General features: G+C 38.3%; 1 long non-coding RNA gene across 5 annotated transcripts; it reads left to right on the forward strand.

Annotated features, from left to right (window-relative positions):
* Nucleotides 1–667: 667 nt before the first annotated feature.
* On the forward strand, nucleotides 668–23,265 carry LOC127065224 (uncharacterized). Of its 5 annotated transcripts, none has more exons than XR_007781973.1 (5): nucleotides 668–3,577; nucleotides 16,104–19,426; nucleotides 21,228–21,877; nucleotides 22,232–22,277; nucleotides 23,206–23,256. It is a non-coding gene; the product is annotated as an uncharacterized LOC127065224 (long non-coding RNA). The 5 variants fall into 5 exon arrangements; XR_007781974.1 differs by having other exon boundaries at nucleotides 16,104–16,180; XR_007781970.1 differs by having other exon boundaries at nucleotides 668–19,426; nucleotides 23,206–23,265.

The following is a 23,265-nucleotide window of genomic DNA, read 5'->3' on the forward strand; positions in this document are numbered from 1 at the left end:
TTACAAATTGGTAAAGTATATTAGTAAGTTTCTAAAAATTTCATTATTTTATTGCATGTTTATTCATAAAAGTATAATTATGATGCATGATGCTTAATGCAGATTGGGGTTCTAATGCTTCATTTTTTATGCTTTAGCACATTTACATTAAGAGTAATATTAAGGATCTAATTTTAAGTTTGAGTTATCTTTAAGGCTAATTTAAGACAAAAATGGTAGATCAGTTAACTATCTGTCACTTAGTAATTAAGAGAGTTTAAAAGGTCTGGATATATATTGGGTTGATTCATAAATGAAGTCCATTAGTTGTAAAATGGCATTTACTTATGAATTAATTGTCTTACTTTGTTTTAAAATCTACAACTTTCGATTTATCAGTAACATAATATAATTATTATAAATGTAAAATAGTAATGATTATAAAATACATGTATTTTTTATTTATTATCATATATTCCGGGATGTACAAATTACATGTAATATTATATCATAATAACCTTGTAAAACTTTACAAATATTTTTAATATAATTAGTAAAGGATCCAGACTTTTTCCCACGGGTAGGTTAGGGCAAAATCGCGGTTGATGATCCCTCGATCGACTACGATCGGGTCGATAGAAGATTCATTAAACGCGATTAATTAGTATGTTATTTTAGCTCGCGGGTCTCCATATGCAGCAACCTCCACGTGGTGAGACCTGGGTCGGTATTACTTGCGATCTATTCAAATCTGATTGTAAATCATGTAACGCAAGTACTGCCGGGCGGATGGCTGCATCTTTTAGTGTGTTTCCATATTATGTTATTTCTAATTGTACTTAACATTACACTATTCATTTTACATACATCTAATTATACAATACTTCAGTAGATAGATAAATAAATCAGATAAAGTTATATGAAATTATTGCTTATAAAGACACACTGTAAATTTTCAAATTCAAGTGATTTTATGTGGCACAATTTTTTTCATAATACTTTCTTTAATACGTTTAAATTTTCAGGATGCGTTTCTATTTTCAATATTTAAAAACTATGTTTTAGAAAGATCTACTTATTTTTTCGTATTAAATGTTTAGAACAAATTGAAAATAATAACTTTTGAAAAAATATTTTTTAAAGATTACATAAATTCAAGCATTAATCGATTACAGTTAGGATTATTATTAAAATATTTAAGATTAATATATAAAGTTAATTAGAGTGTAAAGGTGGAGCAATATTAAATTCATATAAAATGAAAAGAAATCGGTATAAAAATCAATCGAATGTGACGTGGCCGTGAAAAAAAAGTCGCTGAAAGAATAGACATGAAAATTTTTTATCAAAACGTGTATAAAGATTTATTGAGGCGCTATTCAAGCATTCGATCGTCACGAATAAAACTATAGATCGGACGATATGCTGTATGAATAGTCATAGCTTTTAGGAGAATTAGTTTCAATTCGTTAAAAGTGTGTAATTTCTGACGAGGATTTTCAGTAAGCTATGTCGGTCGTTCCATCACTTCTGATAAACTATGGATCATTTTCTCTTATTATTAAATAATATTATTAAAACAGTAATAATAATGTAGTCATACTAATTCCATCGATTTTTTTAATCTTCTTATCGTAAAAACATGGACGCATATTATTCACAATAAAAAACATTTACACATCTCTTGTACGACACAGTTTAAATAGTAAAATTTCATTAGCGACTATTTTTGAAGAAGCTTTTCTTTTCATGCATAAACTATTCTACAAAGAAAAAGAAGGGAAAAGGAACAGTTTTTGACATTATTTTTTTCATAGAAAATAAAGCTTTTTCAAAAATTCGAAAAAGTCATCTCCTCGTTTAAAAAGTCAAAAATTACGTCTAAAGCCATTCTTGCTGTAAAGAATTATAAAACTAAAGTCTTAAAATGCATACAGAAGTACATTATATATTTACCACGTGAAATTAAACGCTTCTGGACATATATAAGAGCTATTTTCTCTTCTCTCTCTCTCTCTCTCTCTCCCCTTTTTCTATTCTCTGTTTACACGTCTGTTAAAAAATCATACGGGTTTTCACTGACGAACGTAACGCGAGAAACATATCCTCTTTTTTTTAGAAAAAGTAAAGAAAGACGAGAAAGAATCCTTTATCGTTGGTATCCATCGTCGTTTTACGGAATCGCTTGTAGTCCAGCTGGAAAAACGATCCTTTTAACTTGGAGGTTTCCTCTGTCCCTACTTGCTGCTAGCTCCGGTTATCTTACTCTAATAAAACTAATTGCGATTCGCTCCGTTTCGTTCCTATATTTCTTCCTCTCTCTTCCTCTCTTCATCCCTCTCACTCTCTCTTTTATCCTCGGTCTTACTGACTCACCCTCGCCCCTTTTAGAGCGTCTTCTCCATTTCAAACCAGCATCGTCTAGGACCGTCACCCCTGTCTCGTAATCGACTATTAAGGAAGGACCCTTTCCAATTTGCAAGGTCGACGCCTAGAAGTGCGACATTCTCAAGAGGAAACTTGAGAAGACTGAGACAGAGAGTCGGAGAGAGAGAGAAAAAGAGAGAGAAGAAACCAACAAGACAGAAGGGACGGACTTCGAGACGATAAAGAATAAAAGGACGATAAATTTCAAAAGATATTATTCATACTCTTATTCTCGTAAAGAATAGAAATTATGAACGTAACCAGGGGCAGAAATATAAAATTCTTCGAACTTTCTTTCAAACATTTGAAAGAAATATCTACTTACATTTATTTGAAATAGAAACGAAGCAAACGGTTTAGATCTTGACGTTTATACGATTATGTAAGAATGAATTATGATCGGGCGTGGCTTTCCATCGTTGCTTGATAAAGAGGAAATCCAATGTTTGTTGAAAGTGAAAGCTATAGTACGCTCTTGTTTGATGCAATGAAATGCGTTTATGATGTTAAGAAGATCGTCGACCGTTAGTCATAGCTCATTGCCCCCTGTAAATCGATTCTAATTCATTAGAAGGGTCTTTTCCTTTTGGTACGTCGTTCGTTCATACTGCTGGACAGTCACCAGTGTCGATCGATAAGCTCGTTACGGTTTTGCAACATGATTCTCGACGTTACTCTCTGCTCTCCTTTCCTTCGCCGGAAGTCCCAACAGAGTGCAAAAAAAGAAAAAAGAAAATCGTTAATTTCAGACAGACCAGCTAACGAAACTAATTAATTACCTTGGGCTCGCACGAGCTCGTTCGTTTCCTTCCTCTCATCCTTTTTCTTTTCTATTCTCTTCTTTTTCTTCTTCTTCTTCTTCTTCTTCCGCCTCTTTTTCCTTTCTTCCCTTTTTTCTTTTTATTTCTTAAAGCGCAGTCATTCTCCTTCTTCTCCTGAATTTCAATGCCTTTGAAAGAAAAAGATAGAAAAAGAAAGAGAGAGAGAGAGAGCTCATCGATCATCTCGAAAAAAACTCTCCGTCTCGTCCGCCCTCCCCCTTCCCGGATGGTACAACGAGTTCTTTTCTTCTGTTCGCGATTAACGAGCTCGTCCTCGAGTGCCGGAGAGACGATCGAGGAAAAGTCGGCTTTTTGAGTCTCACGAGTTTTTCGACATTACGAATTTCTACGTAAGTATGTATGTATCTACGTACGGTAGTCGATATCTGGAATTTGTGCGGTCTAACCTTAAACGGAACATCAAACGATTCTGGCTATTTCGTGGTGGCTTTGCTAACGAGTGCCCTAATTTCTCGAATGACGTCATGCATGCAATGAAACCTTTGAGAATTCAACGATACGATTACTATTTTCCTATTAATATCTCACTGGTTGTAAGTATCTTTGATAGAAAGATTTCTAATATTAGCGTTCGGTTAAAATATCGCAATACGATTCTGATATGTGTGTGTGTGTGTATATTTACATCTTTAGATATTAATATTTATTTATTTCTTCTTTCTATCTCATAAATCGACATTGCAAAGATAGTTTCTCTTAATTCGTAAAATACATAACAACGAAAATTTTGATATTGTCAGAATATAGTTTGAGAGAGAGTTCTCTTCTTCGTCGTCTTTGTCAAATCAATTTCCCGTAAAGCAGGTAGGAAGAGGCGAATAACAAAAACGTGCTACAACCGAGCACATCGTTGTCGCTAACTGTACCACCCACGGTTTTATCCACAAAGCCGTCGCAATTAAGCGGATGGCACGTACACCAGACTGGATCTACGAGATTTATCCCTCGATAATACGAGCTGCCCGACAAACTTTTTCCTTTACCGAAAGGAAATTCATTTGAAGTCATTCGTGAGCGAAAAGGTACGAAAGTTCCTCCTATCATTGAAACAAGCCGAACTTAGTTTCGAAAAACGCTCTTTGATATAAGATCCTAGATAACTCGACTTGGTTCGTTCTTTTTACATTAATTTCATTGCTTCAAAACGTTTATATTCCCTAAACGCGTCGAACTTGTAATATAACCTAGTAACGTAAGATAGATATCAGTGTCCCTTGATATTTCACGGTATAAAACATTTAATAAACCGTTAATATCACCACCGGTATTCCCATTGTTTCAACTAATTGAGATATATTATGTTCTAACGGCGAAATTTGTCGCCTTTATGTCATTCGCAAGTTACGTTAGAAGATATATCTATACGATTTAAACGGAATATCCATAATCTCTAGAATTTTATCGGCGACCTCGAAAATCGAAAGGCGAAAGGACAGTCGTATGAATCTTTAATTAAATGGAAAATTCCAAAAGATACGCATAATGTACTTTAATGTGCAAAAGTTTGATTAACCGTACGAGTTGTATGTAATGAAGAGAGATTAAATTCTTGATCATTGATGCCGAGCAAAGAAGAAGAAATATATGAGAGGAAAGAACGAGAAAGATAGATTATCGTGACATTACTAACTTACATGATTTATCGAGCGACCTATGAATCATCAGTACAACTCGTCCAGATACTTACATTCGTCGACATCGTTATCTTCCAGGTATCCAACGCAACGCGTTGGATCTGTTTCTTTCCTTTTTTTTCTTTTCTTTTTGTTTCTTCCCCTTTTATTTTCTACCAGCTATCATAAACGCGATCGACGGGCATCCAACTGTGAGAACGGTCGGTCTCGTTACCCTTTCTTCCTTGGCTTCGAACGATTATACGCCGGTTTCCTTGCGACATCGTTGCGACATATCCTGTTTTTCGCGTTGGCCAATACCTACGCCTCTCGGTGTTCGATCTTCGTTGAAAGTAAAAGGGCAAAGGTCAAAAGTTCTGGCATCTTTTCTATTTCACTTCTATCTTCGCACTTTACGACATTATTTATAAAGTTCATCCTGTATTCGGCCCTTCGAACTCTTCTCACTTTTTTCTTTTTCCTTGCTTCTGTTTTCCTTTTTCATTTCTCGTTTCCTCAACCTTTCCGTTTCTCCATTCTTTTCACACGTTCGATCACGATTTTTCCTTCCTCTTTCCTCCCCATAAGTCCGTTTCCTTGGACATATCAGAGTGAGTGCATTTCCTCGTAACTATTTCCATTTAATAGCTTAAGCAAGTTGCGATATTCCTCCATCCACGACCGTCGCACCTTCTGTTCCGTCTGTTCAGAATCGTTGAGAAATCTCAAGGAGACCTAGTCGCCAGTGGAAAAACGATGCTGTTCCGAATGACGAAATTCGAAGGACTCTTCTCGTCTGACTTATGTTCGACTTGAAGAACGATGCTCCCCTACGAGCGCTCGATGTGATTTTAACGAGCGTTGCTCTTCTCGTGCGGAAGGAAATTTAGATTATGATCGTTGGTTCTACGACCAACGTCTTTTTTTCGTTTTCTTTTTCTTTTCTTTCTTTCTTTTTTGTTTTATTTCATACACATACACAAAAAATACGTTTGCATTATGGTACACGCGTAGCTACGATCTCATCGAAACAACCAAACGAAGTGAAAAAGATGAAACGTCTCGTGCAAGGAACTTTCTTGAAAAATTTTCTCACGTCCTGATCGTACGACCACAAAAATATCCAACTCTGTTCCGTATCGCGAAACTACGAAAAGTGAAAAATATGTTTGCAAAAATAACGCCGATGAAAAATTCAAGGATTCGAACTCGCGAAACTTTCGAAATGAATTACGTTTACTTGTATTAGCCTCTTACGTGGCGAAACTGTGAATAATTTAAAACTCAAAAATGTTCAAAGTCCAAGCAGCTTGACTTTATTTTAAAAAGCTTCTACGTGTGCAGAGAAAGGAAAAGGAAAAAAGAAAGAAAGAGAAAAAAAAAGAAACGCAGTTATTATCGTTCGTAATCGCTTTTCTCGAAACGAGAGAAAAATTAAAGATGATAAGTACTTTATTATTGAACAATTTTATCGCATATTTCATCTTCAAAAAAGAAAATCAAAGAAAAACGCTTTCTAACGTTCATTTGAACGTGATCGATAGAAACAAAAATGACGTTTACAAATGAAGATGTTCACGCTTATGGGTTTACTTCGATTTACTTGGACGAAATCAAACGCGTATCTGTCACGCTCAGTGTGTTTGTTCTTCATTACGCTCGACCATCGTGCGTACGTAAGTCGATGAAATACGGATCCGTTGAAAGCCGGCGCTAATGCCGGCAGCATGAAAGCAGCTATTTACTATTTCTCCCTCTCATCCTCGTTAGTTTACCCGTTCGCTTGATACAATTTCTTCTTCGTTATCATTCGAAACAAATTGTTTTTGGCCCGGCATTTAAACTGAATGACTAGACGTTGATCCATTTACATAATTAAACGAACAAAGCAAGAGCTATAAAGATAATTTTGAAAACGCGTTGTTGCCTCTGGACAGACGATGTTAACGTTAATTTATAGTCGACCTTTGGTCATCCCTTGTGTCATACTAAGGAAAATTAGATTGCATGTACGTAAAGATAATAGTCTACTATTCCGTAAGCACGTCGAATGAATACATAATTTGATACTCGAAATAATTGTTAAAAAGGTATGGCGAAAGGTCACGCAGTTTACACGGAACGTACATCATTGACGTTAAAATTCGACGATCTTGACATTGTTTCTATCTATATAATTCTTAGAATTTTTTTCAATCGATCTTTTCGCTATTACGATAGCAAAAGATCGAAGAGTCTCGGATCTCGTCGTGAAACATACGCAGTGTCATCGGCCTCTCGTAGCCTTGACACGCTGCACTCGAGGTTACCGACGAAGAGTGGATGTTCATTCGTCTCGTCGAGCATGCGAGAGTGACTAGTGAATGAGAGAGAGAGAGAGAGAGAGAGAGAGAGAGATAGATAGATAGATAGATAGATAGATAGATAGATAGATAGATAGATAGGTGGGTAGATAGAGGGAGAAGGCTAAAGTACAGAGACTGAAGAGAGTCAAAGTGGAAAGAAAGAGGGACACAAGAAGTACTCATGGACGGACCGTGTAGCTGGCCGACGAGATAGCTATATACTTCTTTCTTCCTTTCTCTCTTTTTCTCTCTCTCTTTTTCTTTCTCTTTCTCTTTCGTTCACGTCTATGTACAATTTCAATAAAACGCGTACACGTTTGTTCGTGTATGTACTTTCTGGAATTCACTTGCTACTAGCAAGTTGCATCTTCACCGTTTGCTCGACTACACAACACTACAATCGACTCTTGTAAACGATCTTGCGTAACGGTTCAAACGATACGACTTAAAGGCAAGGTTTCGATTGAGGGAGTGAGTGAGAAAGAGAGTAAAAAGAGAGATAGAGAATAAGAGAGAGAGAGAAAGAGATAGAGAGAGAGAGAGAGAGAGAGAGAGAGAGAGAGAGAGAGAAAGCAAGAAACTCCTCCGTAAATTGAACATAAATTCCGTGAACTCTCTACCCTGAACTCGAACTCCTCTATCAACTGCTTGTACGGCATACAACTCTAACGAGTCTCACGTTAAATTTCCACCTTATTATCGATTTTAAGCGTCTTCCTAATTATGTATTCCGCTAATTAGACGAAATAGCTTGACGTAACTTCGAAATTGGATTCTAGATATAATGATCGTACAATGTAGGAGATAGTAGGTAGGTAATTAATATGAAGTAGAATTTTTACTGAAACATTTTGCAAGAGAAAGAGAGAAAGAGAGAAGATTCTTGTTCGTGGATGAACAGAATGTATTGCGGACTCTTTCGGAAGTGACGAAAATGGTAGAAATATCTGGTCGTTCACGCGACGCAGATAATCCTTTTGCGTATACGTAGGTTCGTGTTCACCAGTTTCACGAATTGCATCCTCGCGATTGCAATCGCGCTCTTTTCTCTAGACGATCTTGCGCAATCGCAGAGGGCACGCGACTTGAACGTTACGAATGTAGTAGGTAAGAGTTACAAGAGTTACGAGTACTTTCTCTCGATACTGACCGACCATTTGTAACAGCAAGAGAAAGAAAAAGAGAGAGAGAGAAAGAAGGAAAAGAAAAAAAAAGAGAAAGAAAAAATATAAAAAGAAAGAGAAAATAAAGAGAAAGAGAAAATAAACCACTTCGACCGTCTGTCTTCGAAGATAACGAAAAATCAACGAACCGTAATCACGTGCTCGAACGATTTCGAGTAAATCTCTCTTTCTCAGTTCGGATTTCGGTTTCGATCGTTCGTTTCCCGAACTCTTTCGCTATTCTTTTTGTTTTTTCTTTTTCTTCTTTTTCTTCTTCTTCTTTCGCATAAGTGATGATTACATCAGCCGTGTGAATTGCCTTCTCGCTTTCACGATTTCTGACGAGATCTTCTTCTTTCCACACTCTTTTCTCTCTTTAATCTCTTTTTTTCATTTTTAGCCGATCATCACGATTGAGAGCAATAATCATTAAATTCGGTTGCGTAAAATGCACGAGAGAGTAGAAACGCGATCGGAGATGAGCGAGTCGTATTAATAGCCAAAATTTTTGGAAAGTTATCGCTTCGACGATACTATATCATTTTTTAATGCCTCTCGAATAACTTTCTTCGTGAAAAATTATTGATTTAACGCGTTGATTTGCATCGAACGATCGACACGATGTTTACGGTATTATATATAGATACTTACGTTTTCACAAGCAATTAATTCACTAAAGTAATTGCAAAGAATCGTCTCATTTTATCTAATATCATTATTAATTACTATTCTTACACCGTTTAATGCTTCTACTTCAGAACTCGATCGATTCTCTAGTTGAACACAGTGCTCCACCTTTTGCGCTTCACGCACGACGCGTCGCTAATCGTCATTGTAGGTAATTGAATTCTCATCGCGGTCGAATTAACGATTTAATTACAATGCCTACCGCCTGATCCATCGAGAGTCAGGGTCGTTTATGGAAGGGCACTAGGCACGACAGATGTGCCACTTGACGAGAGAGAGAGAGAGAGCGCACATGAAAAAGAGAAAGAGACCAAGTTAGAGAAAGACGATGAATAATCGTAAAAGTAGAGTTCACGACACAAGAGCGAACGGATGTTTTGAAAAACGAGGTTAAGGGTGAGAGCAACCCTTGAAACGCGTAGGAGAACGTCGGCTCGAATAAAAGCAAGAAGGAGAGGACTTGAATACGAGCGAGGTAGGACTCGTAAAAATCTTTTTCTCTCTTTCTCTTTTTTATTCTTTTCTCTTAATTTTATTCTTCCGTTCAATGATCTTGATAGATTGAGGAAAAGAAGAAGAAGAAGAGGGTCCGACCGGGCAATTAGCGGTTTAGCATACAATAGAGTTGCGTGCAATTGACTCGCGTTCGAATCAACAGCCGTTTGCTTCGCGGCCGTCGGTAATTAGTAGTTAAAGCGGATAGAACTCTATATTGAGCGCGCTGCCACTGCGTCGGTTGAGCATTCCGATTTTCTCGTCTCTTCCTCTCTTCCTCTCTTTCTCTCTCAACCGCATTTCTCTAATGTACAGGATTCATGGTAAAAGCGGATCATAAGCATAATGCTAGTCAGCCGTTTCATAATGAAATGGATTTAATCGAATTATGTTAAAATTACCATGGAGCATTGCCATTGATACGGATGTTTCTGAATGATCATCTTCTTGTATCATTTCATGTCTCTTTCTCATTGACTTAGAATGTTTAATGAGACAGACCAGGAAGTAGATAAGCATACATTCTTAAAAAAAAAAAAAAAAAAAAAAAATGTTAAATAGCTTGTTCTTGCATAGCGTCGTTAATTCGATGACGTAGTGTTTTTACATAAAAGATTTTTTTCGTATTCTTTCCTCTTTTTCTTTTTTCGTCGATGCATGAATACGAGCTACCCACGATTGTGAAAAATAAATAAGAAAAAAAAGAGCTTAAGAAAATATATTAATTCGATGTATAATACACGATTAAGAGATAATAAAGTTTGAGGTTCAATCTTTTAAACTCATTGATCCAAGGACGTAACCTTTCGAAACTTCTTTAATTTAAATTACGATCTCTTCAATGGGACAAATATAAAAGTAAACAAAAGTGGTATGATACGTGGAAAAAAAAAACGATTTTTTTTTAGTTCCTTGACAACGAACGAAAAAAAAAGAAAACAAAAAGGAAAGAAAAAAGAGAAACAAACGGAAGATTAATGAGATAATCTTTGAGGTTAGTCACGCGAGTATTAATTTGGAAGGTTTCAATTTAGAAACCGAATCTTCCTGAAGGTTTGCCGCTTCTCTACGTGAAAGGAAAACGATGAGTCAGGAGGATGCGAATACAATGAAAGTAAAAGTTTCCTGGCTCGCTAGGAAGCATCGAGGTAGTTCGAAAAATATAGCTTGGTTGCTCGCTCGAGGTGAAACACCTTATTTACGAATAGATCTAGAATTCTCGAGACGTGGTGTAACGAATTTCTGCAGACTTTATGAGAGCGATAAAGGATTAGTTTCCTGTAGAAACGAAAGGCTGAATTTAATATCAAGTAAGAGAAAAATAATAAACCGTCTACGATACGCCGATGTTCTTCTTTGTTATATTATTTTTTTTTGATCTTCTTTTCCTTTCCTTTCCTTTCCTTTTAACATCTCAAAAAGTAAAATATATGGTAGGTATGTATACACATCCCGTTCGGAATTTTATCGCCGTTGACTCACCAAGCTCGCAACTTCTCGCGTTTCCTAACAACAATGTAGAAAAGAGGTGGTTCGCAAGAAGTGGGGTAAGTCCTGAAAAATATTGAGAGGGCCGCGAGGCAAATCGATTTCTGAAAATACATATGCGAATCTATTCCAACGTCCCCTTGCGAGGAGCGAACGTCTTTCGAGCGTTGAGAAGGGAATAGCCTCGAGCAAAAGAAGGAAAAGACGAAGAAGAAGAAAAGGAAAAAGATGGAAAAGAAGAGAAGGATAGGAATTGAAAAAGGCAATGTACCTATATGCATACGTATCTGCATACTTATGTACATGTAGGTACGAGTAACGACAAGGGCTCGCAAGGATGATTGATCGGATCCCCGATAAGTTTCGTAGGACGAAAATGAAATTTTCGGGTAGCGAGTTTTGCGCGGCTGAGTCTACTCATGTGGAAGGACGTTGCGACTTTTCGTGAAATCACGATGGAAGATGTAAATCGAATCGCACAGCATGATACTTTTCACTCATCGTTGTCCTCCTTTCTTTCCTCTTTTGCGTATCACCAAAGGAATTTAAAATAACAAAAGTCTCGCTTACATATTCTAGGTACATATTGTAGGTACCTATCCTACATTTACACGATCTATTCAACTCGACAAAACGAAGGTAGAAATTAAAAATGATTTTCTTTTGTATTGTTAAAATGTGTATGTGTGTGTGTGTATATTAAATATTTTATTTAATATAAAACTGACGTATGTATTTGCCGAGAAATTTAATAACACTTTTGCGTATCTACCGTACTAAACACAAAGAACTTTTAATAATGCTAACGAAAAAGAGGGGGATGAAGGAAGGGAGGGAAAGATTTAATATCGTACGACTGACGATAATTCGAAGAAAAAGGCGGAACAAATCCGTGATCGTCGTAAAGTGCGAACGCCTTTCGTACGAGAATCGCGCGTTCACGGAATTCCGCTTGTGAATATCGGAGAACCACGTTGACTACGTGAGAGCAAAGAACAGACAGACAGAGAGAGAGAGAGAGAGAGAGAGAGAGAGAGAGAGAGAGAGAGAAAAGGAGAAAAAAGCAAAGAAGGGAAGAAAGAAAACTTCCGAATGCCCTAGCGACGGAATTTCCGGGCTGGGAAGCCTGCAATTCCACCGTGTCGGCAACACGCTTATTCCTCTTTGTCGAACTAACTGGAATTGCAACATTCGCGATTGGCAGGCGTCCATCGAGAGAACTAGTCGCTCAACTCATCGATAGATCGGGCGATCTCGAAACGGTTTCGACGGATCGACGACGACGATTACGAGCGATGCACGCACGCATCATCGTCTATCCAACTGTACGGAGAAGAGAGAAGAGAGATTTGCCTCGTTCCTCGGCGAATGCCTCGTTTGCCAATCGCTATATGTGCTAGCTTATCGAGCACAAGGTGCTGTTCGCACTCGAACGGACGATCTACGAGAAACGAAGTCGTTGAACGCAAGTATACGAGTATTGCTCGCGAACAAGAACGAGAGAGAGAAAGAGAGAAAGAGTTGCTCTTTGAGAGATTTCTTGAAGAAGACATAAAAGCGATAAACTTTCTCTGCGAACCTTTTAGTTTTATCGAAACCTTTAAATGTTTCTATATGAAATTTTATAACGATATTTTTCGTGGAATATCATCGAGAATGGAATTAATTTCTGATGTACTAAGTGATAAAGAAATTTTAGGAAAAGGAGTCTATGTCATATCCGTATCGTTCAATCATCTAATGATCGATTGAAAGAGAGAAGCGACAAGCAAAGAGAAGAAAGTCAAGAGGCTAAAAATCAATCGAAGAGAATAGGAGATAAGAGAAGAGTCTAGGATCGTCTTTGTGCTTGATAATTCGTGCGAACACCCATCGATGCTTGCGGCTCGTTTCACACAAGAAAGAGACCCTTACCTGAGGGTTGGTGATAGTCGAAATCGGTGCTTACGAAGAGCCACTTAAGCTTCTTCGATTTCTTTCAAAGTATCGTCATTGTCATCGCGATGACGCGAGACACGCCAAGAATCTGCCTCGTAAACTCGTCGCACGAAAGTACCTGTTAAGTTGTTCGTATCCCTTTAGAGAGCGGAGATATATATCATAGATACTTTAACGTATATTCCCTGTTAAAAGTGAATTCTACTTATTATTCTTTTATCCCGAGATTTATGAAAAATTATCTTTAATGCAGATATTCGCGCATATAATTTTTGTCGTTAAAAAATTCCAACGAGACCTGCGCTGACGAAAAAATTTCGATATAAAGTTAGTATGTAGCTATTCGTTCTATGCTGACGTTTAAATGGATTCACGTTTTAAACTAAGCCGTCGTAGAATAATAAAGAGACATTTATCGAGATAATGAGATGACGTAAAAGCTTATTGAATATATATATATATATTGCAAAAATAAATATATGTATATATATTCTTGGATTATCCTTGATGAGAGTATTATGAAACTAATTACTATAAAATACTTTGGACGAAATGATTTTTTAGTAAATTCTACGTTGCATTATCTCTATCTCTTTTCTCGTTCTCTCTGTTTCTCTTTCCTACAGAAACAAGCAGAAACTTTACTGTCATCGTGTCGAATTTCCATCGCGGTGTTCGCTTTACGCGGGCAAAGATGTTATATACGACGAATGAATGAAGTTGCGACTAAGATGGAGAAGCGAGAGACGGGAAACACAAAGAGGAGAAGGAAAAGCAGAGATAGAAGAGGACAGAGGGAGAAAGACAGGAAGAAAGGTAGAGAGAGAGAGAGAGAGAGAAAGAGGAAGAGGTTTCAAGTTTTGCCACAAGAAACATCCCCAAAGTGCTTGGAGTCGACGAAGTGGAATCGATTTCTCGATAGACGTGCGCACTGATTCACAGGGACGACGGCGAGTACAACGAACAAGGAGGAGGAAAAGGAGGAAGAGTAGGTAGAGGTGGAGGTGGAGATGGAAGAGAAGGAAGAGGAGGAAGAGAAAGACGACGACAGTGGCGGAGATGAGAACATTACCGCGTCTTAATCATTGCGGGCTATAATGAAATTCAGTAGAATTTCACCACTTCAACAAGATAGATACTCATATTACAGCGAGCCGTCTGCGATATCTCGATGATCGAAACGATTGTACTCATCCTATTCTCTTTAGAACGTAGATGAGAGAGAAAAAGACAGAGAGATAGATATATAAACGCGTATATTCGTACCATACATACGCATGCGCGCGCATACACTCTCATACGTATAAGAACACATAACTCTTTGTATATATGTATGTATGTATGTATGTGCATTTAATAAGAATCGATTAATTCGATAATTTTATCTGGTGTGAGAGACGAATTGAAACCGTAATAAAACAAACTACCATCGGCGAAAGCCTAATTAGTCGTGCATTCGTATAATTTTAATTGGATTTATATATAATTACGTATTTTGCTCTCCTCGTCTACCTTTCCTGTTTTTCTTTCTCTCTTCTTCTCCCTCTATCTATTTATCTCTGTTCGTTTTACTTCTCAAAGTACTACCATCGTCGAGAATCAGAGAAACCGAAAAATCGCATATCCACGAAATATTGCAGGTTCGTTATGAATCGTTAATGATCGTTCTTGTAACATGACGCCGGGATCGGATTACTTTTAGACTATACACTCTCTCTCTCTCTCTCTCTCTCTCTCTCTCTCTCTCTCTCGCTCTTTTCCTATAAACGCTAAATCGACTTGAATTTAATGTCAGTTTCATTTACCGAAACGTATTTTTACGATTCTGTTAAATTATTTCCCATCCAATTTATACATATATGTTATTCAATATGAGAGTACGATTGCGAAAATAATTTATATTTACTCAACGAATTTAAAAACTTCGTTTAAAAACACCATCAATCCTTAACCCCCCGAAATATTTACCCCTTTCTCTCCTTTGTCCTTTCTACCTTCTATTTTTCTTTTTCTTTTCTTTTTTTTTCTTTGCCAAGCACGCGTGCATGTAATTTTCCGTGAGCCGCATTTTCCCGCATGCGGAGCACACAAATCGTGCACGTACCACGAACAGTTCTCGTGGCTGTCGCCATAAATCGAGAGGCAATTTGTCCGAACCGGTCACGCTCTTCCGTCCCCCGTGTCTCGTAATCGTTCCTAGCCAAGTTTCATTTATGCCGGAGATCCACTTAAATTTCGCACGATCGTAACTTCTCACAGTTAGTGCGAGTGCGCAAACGCATCGAGATCTTTTTCGAGGGAGAGAAAAGAAAGAAAGAGAGAGAGAGAGAGAGAGAGAGAGAGATTATTACACTCCGTGGTGTAACTCGCGATTCGCTCTTTGCTTTACCCCGTCAAGCACAGAAATTTTTTATCGTTCCTATTTATTACGACAAAAGAAACGATAAGGTACATAGACTCTCATGGGATCAAAACGAACGAGCTCGTTACTTTGTTATATAATATCTGTAAAAAGAGTTAAAAGGGCTAATTGGAATAATTCCTCATGGTAGAATCATCAAGGTTCTTGAAGATTATACGGATTTGTTTTCCTTGATTTCTTTTTATTTTATTTTATTGTATTTTTCTTTGAGAGAGATATTCGTATTATTAAAAGATAATATGATCTTGAAAAACCAGTTTAATAGAGACAAATTCACGTGCCTTTCTATGTTTACAATGACGTACGAGTATTATTAGCGCTAGCCTCTTTCTTTGTATCTACGATTTATACTTTATAGTCGGCATTTGCATAACTTGCCCGTTGGGTATCCTTGTTCCCGCTCGCGGATTTTAAAGCTCTTTCCGGCACTCGTTGGTTTTTGAACGTGAAGAGATTGTCATGGGTATTCATTCTCTCGATACCTCTCCCTTTTCTCTCCTTCCCTTTCTCTCTCTCTCTCTCTCTCTCTGTCTCTCTTTCTCTTTATTCGTTCTCTCTTCCTCTCTCTCTTCTCGCGTTGTCCTTTTTATTTCCGCCCGTATAAATATTTCTCGTGATAAAAAGCCTAACGTTATATTACGTACTTATTTATTCCTTTTCTGTGCAAATCCACGTTCATATTTCGATTGCTTTGTACTTACAAGTTGATGCAAGTAAAACGAAAGGAACTTTCCACGTTGGACAAGAGAACATGCTACAAGAGTTTCCGCGTTTCGTAAAGGTAAGAAAACTACTTTTTAATTAGACTTTCTTCGTGATCGTCGTCGGAGTCACACAGATGGACGGCGCACGCTTCCGTGCACACGCTAAGTGCGACAAATATCTTAATCGCGAGATTGTCTTAACAAGTAGCAACGTACACGATAACTATCTCACGACCGTTCGAGATTAAAAACTCGCGCGAAGCGTATACTCGTTATATTGATAATAATTACAACGTAGATTACTGAAATAGGAATCCTCGTTTCACTGCTAGTACTTTCTTCGTTTAGTAATGGAGGAAGAAAGAAAAAGAACAAGTTCGAAAGGGGAACTTCCTGCGAGTCAGGTCGAGTCAAGTAAGTATCCACTATCGATCGTCGTGTTCCAAAAGATAACGGTTACAAAGCCTTGTAACCCTTTAACTTCATTTTCATTACTTTAAAACGAGCTTTGAAAAGAGATCCTTATCGTGCATAATGACCGGCAGCGGAGTACGCATTTAATAATTAACGATGCATCCACGTCGAGATAGAGTAACGAAGAAACGAAAATCCACGTCGGCCAGCAAACAATACCTCTCATTATCGAAATGCTTAAATTAACTCTAACGAGTTTCGAGTAGCAGCAGCAGCAGCAGCAACAGCAGAAACAGTATTCGTGATTTTCAAAATGATAATTTAATAACCGGTCTCGAATGGTCCAGCGCTGTCGGAATGATGAAAGGTAAAGAAAATAAAAAAGGATTCGCGATCGGCTTTACTCTTAAAATAAACGGACTACCAACGTATATTTTACGTTAAAGGTAAATATCGAAACGTTTGTTTCGAAACTAGGTTAGATGTTTCTGTTATTTCAGCAAAGAAAATATTATATTTTTGCAATGGAATTCGTTGGAGTTTTACGTAAGGGACTTCCGTTACAAAATAGGTAAAAATTTATAACGGATGTGAAGAAAATTCGTAGTCTTTATCAGGAAAGTAATCTTGAATGCGTACATATTGTTGATTCTGAATCTATGTTTATGGATTGTCAACAGTTTTCACAGATCGATCCTCGATGCTGTTAATATCGCGATCACCGTGATTTTAATTTTTAGGAACGAGTAGATTAGAAAAATCTGTACAGGAACGATCGCTGTCCACTGTCGGAATGCGAAAACAAGCGGATTGCAATAAAATTTTGCTAGATGTAACCACGCATGAGAGCAACATTTTAACACATGGGAATAACTATACACATACACATACACACGCAAATATATATATATATATATATATATATATAATACTCGAGTAAATTCGTAATAATAAAATTCATGGAAATATAATCTCACGGCTTGGATCGTTCGTTACGTCGCTACGCTCGATGCGGAACGAGAATTTCGATGCAACCGAGCCGTTGTAAAATTTTATTGCGCGTACGATTGTACGTGATAGAGACAGAGAGAGAGAGAGAAAAATAGAGAGGGGAAAATAGGAGAGAGGGTTCAAAACCGATGTGTATACGCGCCTTCATTGCGACGTCCCCAACGGCCACGTGTTTCCCAATTTCCATTAACCGTAACACTCTCCAGTAACGTCGCTTGTCCGAGCCTTTCCGGATCGTGCCGACGGAGACACTGTTTCCGTCGCTTTCACCCCTTCTCTCGATCACCCTTCACATCGACAATACACTCACGACATTGCATTATATATGTATACTCGACGAACTTCTAATGAGAGTGAAGAGAGAGAAAGAGAGACAGACAGAGAGAAAGAGAGAGGATAAGGAGAAAGATAGAGAAGTGATGGGGGGAGGGGGGGGGGGGGTAAAGAGAAAGAGAAAGAATCGATCGATCGATCGGATCACTCTCGTTATATGTACGTCGATCGATCTCTTGTAGACGTCAGCCATGTGCCAGAACGTCGACGAGTTTTTATCGGAGCGCGATAAAAGGGACACCCTTACCACTTCATCTCATCTTCCTCTTTTTTCCTCCGTTAACCATCGACTTCGACTTATATACATGCATACTTGACGAGTACGTATATACGAGCTCAACGAGAGACATAATACTCACGTGATAAGGAGTGAAAGAGATGGAGAAAAAGAAGAGACAGAGATAAAGAGAGAAAGAGAGATAGTCCAATCGATCTCGGACTGCAAGCCGGCCAATGCTCACTCTCTCTTTCCAGTGTCCGTGATAAATCTCGAAAAATCTCGCTTCGAGCCCTTTTCACCTCTTGACCGTGGACCGTGAAGGAGTAATATCGAAGAATCGTACGAACGACAAATTACCTGTACCTTCTTTTCCTTCTCCTCACGCTTCATTCGTTCTTGATTCACTATATACACTCGAAAGTGAGAAAGATTGAGCACGGCTCACATAATTCTTTTTTTTTCTGTTGAAAGACGTTGTGACTTTATCTCTTAAAAAGAAAGATTTTTTGTTCTTCTTGTTTCTTTTTTTTTCTTCTTTCTTTTTTACTTTACTCTTCTTCAGTTTTTCTAGAGATAGTACACGGTATTCTAGATAATGAGACTCTCTTTTGTCTCTTTCTCTCTCTCTCTTTCTCTTCGTTTTGTCAGCTCCATTATTTCAAATTGCTATCTCAACGAATAAATCGTCTTTTCTCTCTACATACCAACGAAATACTCTCGTACGTAGTAAATCGCTTGAGAGATATTCTAATTAGCGAGAAATAACCTTTCTCCGAAAAGGTGAAGGGAAACGTAAACGAACGATAAACTACGATCGATGAGACTCGAAACGACGGTGAAGCGGCTTGTTTACGTGCGATATGCCATCGAGGCGTGTAACAGGTACGCGTAATATTAATGAGACGGATGGACGTTTTGAGTGCGACGAGAACCGTGGCACGTGCTCAAAGTGGATGACAGCGAATGCCATTAGTGCTTGCGGATATAACGATAAACGTTGACTAAAATCACTCGACTAACGTGACGCATGTTACTACTTTATCTCTCTCTCTCTCTCTCTGTCTCTCTATCTATCTATCTATCTATTTATCTATCTATCTATCTCACTCGAAAGAGAAGTATAGCGTCTGTGGAAGAGCACATAAACGTTGCCGTTGCAAATCTACTTTAATGTTCGACTAGTCACCCTCGAGCGATCCTCAACCGATGTATTTTATTCCGTCGTGCGACATCTCTCAGGTTTTCAGTCGTAACGCGTCGCTTTAACTTTCACCGTTCAAGTGCAACCAGATAGGTTAACTATATCTCGGAAGAAAAAGAGAGAGAGAGAGAGAGAGAAAGAAACGTACGTAGACGTATATATATATATATATATATATATATATATATATATGTATATCAATCTTCCGTCGTATCAGTAAGAATCAAAACTCAAGATGAGCAGAATGAATTTGAAACGATGAAAAACGCTTTCGGCGGAGAAAATCGGACGGGATTGGTCGTCCCTTTTTTCGCTATTGTTCGCAAAGATCGACCTCTCGATGCACTCCCAGAAACCACGTAACTTTCACCGTTCGAACACGCCAAGGTGTGGAGGATCGTGACCTTTTGACCCTGTCACCTTGTTATTCCGCCGCTGCCACGATTCGACGAACATAGTCAATGAGAGTAGTACCTACGCGATCGATGTAGACACGATTTCAATTTAGATCGTTATCTTTTCGATATTTTTTACTTGTTAAAGCTTCTTACGAACGCCAAGTTTATAATTTATATCCAACTATAATGATCAACTTATATGGTTATTCGTGAATATACCAACATTAATTGTAATACTATGGAATGACTAGAACGGTTAATCTTGTAACGTCCATAGGCTGTCTCATCTAATTTTAGCTTTTATCTGTTTTAACGAGAAACACATAAATCTTACATCCGGATTGTTTCCATTCTATCATCTATAATCGTCATGAGCGAACGTTGGAAGACGATTGCAACAACTTTCACCATTCAAGTGCACAAGGATCGATAGGTCGTGAGATCTAGAAGCAAAGTCGTTTACCTCTTCGTCGTAATCAACTCAGACACCTATTGCGAACATAAGAAGCGGCCGTTTCTGAGTTTTGCGTATGGAATACACATCTTTCGATTCAACGCTTGTAGAGTCGGTGAAAGGCCAAAGAGGCCTTCCCTACCTTCGCGAATATCTCGATTGCTTTTTATCCGTGGAGGATCAAGATTAAAGCCGTGCACACACGAGACAATAGTTTCGCGAACGTGTTACGCAGTTTTGCTTATCTTGTGCGTTAACTAAACGAAAAAAAAAAAAGAAAGAAAGAAAAACGAGAGAGAGAGAGAGAGACAGATTTTTGGCGAACGATTCTTTCAACTTCTTTCCCAAGTTTTATCGAACTAGGCGTCTAAAGATCGTACAAAGTACGCACGACGTTTGTTAATAAAGTGTTATTGCGTTAATGTACGACGAAAGAAAAAGAAAAAAAAAAGAAAGGAAAGGAAGTAGAGAAATCATCTTCGGAATAGTAATTGATATTCATCGTGTTCTTACAATCATCGACGCAATCGATTTGATCATACGGATGAAATACATTTCAGGTGGACGTGCCCGGTATCTCTCGTTGTGCAACTTTCTGCGCTCGGAGATACGAGGGTCCCATTAATCGAGGAAAAACTCGTTCGGAGAGACGGCCGCAGGCCGTACGAAAATTTCGATACCCCTTTTACCGCGTCCCACTAAATATGGAAGAGCCGAATAGTGGTGATGCTGGTGACGGTGGTGTTGGTGATGGTGGTGGTAGGAGATGGGGTATTCATGGTGTAGGATTTTTTTCGCTCGTTACGCGTCGCGTAACTTTATTGTACGATCGATTGCGTAAGGGTCCTCTCTCGTAAAAAGCGACCTGGCCGGTTAACGATCAAACGTGGCCGCAAATACGCGCTTGGCTTTTACATACGACGACCAATGCTGAACACTATCCGCATGGATTTTCTTCGTTAGTTCGTTGAGATAAAAAAAAAAAGAAAATAACTCGAGAAAAAAAGGAGAAGAAAAGAAAGAGAAAGAAAATCGCGTACATTTCGTTTCTTCTTTCTTCTTCTTCTTCTTTTGTTTGGTTTTCTTTTTCTAGATTCGGCAAAGAGCAAAAAGTTTCCTTCGGAGAGAACATTAAAAGATTATCATCGCGATGAATCATCTCGGTTGTTGTTTCCCAACAATGAGGTCGCACAATTTCCACATCGTCGTCGTCTTCGTTGTCATCCTCATCGTCGTCATCCTCGTCATCCTCGATTTTGATAGAGAACGAGTGTGTATAATTTTCGTCCGATGGTGAGGAAAAATCGTGACCCTGTAAACGAAAGAAAACATCGGGAGGGTCGACCTGGAGGATCAAACGATCAAGCGACGTTGTACTAATATAGATATCTACATAATAGGAGCGATCAAAGAAGATAGGAAGAAAAGAAAGAAGAAGGGAGAAAAGAGAGAGGATCACGAGTAGGAAGATTTTTGTTGAGATGCGATATATCGATGATGATGATAATAGAGATGGTGTGATAGTAATGGTACTGGTAACGGTGATGGTAGTAATGGTGGTGGTGGTAGTGGTGGTGATGGCGAGATAGTGGAGGTAGTACGAAAGTTAAACTTCGTAAAGCAGAAGGAAGAAGACGAAGTCGAGGAGAGACAAGAAGGGCGGGGATCAAGCTGAAGAAAGGCGAGAGAGCTATAAAAGAGGCACCGCTCTCGACGATGGGCATCAAACACCTCGACATGAAGGTACGTACAAGAGACGGGTTCGTGCGTGAGCTCGATTTTTCGTTTCTCTATCTCTCTCACTTTGTCTTTCTCTCTCTCTCTCTCTCTCTCTTTGTGTCTCTTTTTCTTTGACTTTTTCTTTCACTTACTCTTGCTCTTATTCGCTGGACACTCTCTTTTTATCTTAGTATACTTCCCTCTTCCTTTCTCTTCTATTCTTATTCTATCCCCATCGGTTCTTCTCGAGACGACGAAGCTGATGATGAAGAGAGAGAGAGAGAGAGGAAGAGAGATGAAGAAAAAGAGAGTGGGTGTACGTGTGTGTGTTTAGTGTGGGAAAAACGTACTCACGCATTTTCTTGATTCTCCTTGCAGGTGTTCGTGATTACGCTCCTATTGGCGTGCATCGCCACCGCCTACGGTGAGTACGATGTTTAATGGATTATTTTTTCTTTGCGCCCTTTCCCTTTTTAATTTCTTTATTTTTTCTTTTTTCTCTTTTCTTTTCCTGTTTTTCTCCCGACAGTGAGTAACAGACTGACGAGAGATGAATCAAAATATTGTGATTTGTGTTGAAAGGATGAGGTTGAACGATCAAATCGAATAATTGAAATTAACGTACAGTGACCTGTAAACTCCGTGACTCGTATCGAAGAATTCGTAAATGAATAAAAAGTTAATTAATCCATTTTTATTTGATATATATATATAAGGTAACACGAGAGAAATAATCAACGATTAATGAAATCGAATTTGTTATCGAATGAATTGTTAACTCGATCGTCCGTCTCGATCGAATGAGCATAAGCACGCTTAATAGTAAGCGATCGTACAGGATTAAACAGACTCGTTCGCCGCTAATCCTACAGAATGAACGCGAATCGTTGTACCTGTCGGCGGGTAATGCGAACGTGTAATGCGTAACTCGTAGTAACGAAGCGAATTATGATACGATATGAAGCTAATTAACGAAAATGACAAGACAATCGAAACTCATAGGTTACTGTCTCTCTTTCTCTCTTTTTCCTCTCTATATCTCTTTTCATTTTTATTTTCCATATTTCTGTTTATAATGTACTACTTTTAATCTAAAAACTCTTTCCGTTTTCTCTTCGGGTCTTTAAGTAGAAAAAAAAGAAATTCACGTTACTTTCGCGTTCAAAATTCTATGACATTTTAAAATGTATTTCGAAAGAAATTTCTTTTGCGAGAGACGCATCGGAAACTCGTTGACTCGTCCGACGGCACCGGTTTGCACGACGCGAGAAGAATGAAAGTCGCTATCGTATCGTAGTTGGAGTCACATGTTACTCATTTTTTTTTCTTCTTTTTCCTCTCTCCGTGAACAGGCGGTTACATAAGCAGCGGAGGCTGGTCCGGCGGCGGTGGCGGCTGGTCTGGAGGTGGTG

Source organism: Vespula vulgaris, chromosome 7 (genome assembly GCF_905475345.1).
Source record: "Vespula vulgaris chromosome 7, iyVesVulg1.1, whole genome shotgun sequence".
In the NCBI taxonomy this organism is placed as follows: Eukaryota; Metazoa; Arthropoda; class Insecta; order Hymenoptera; family Vespidae; genus Vespula; species Vespula vulgaris.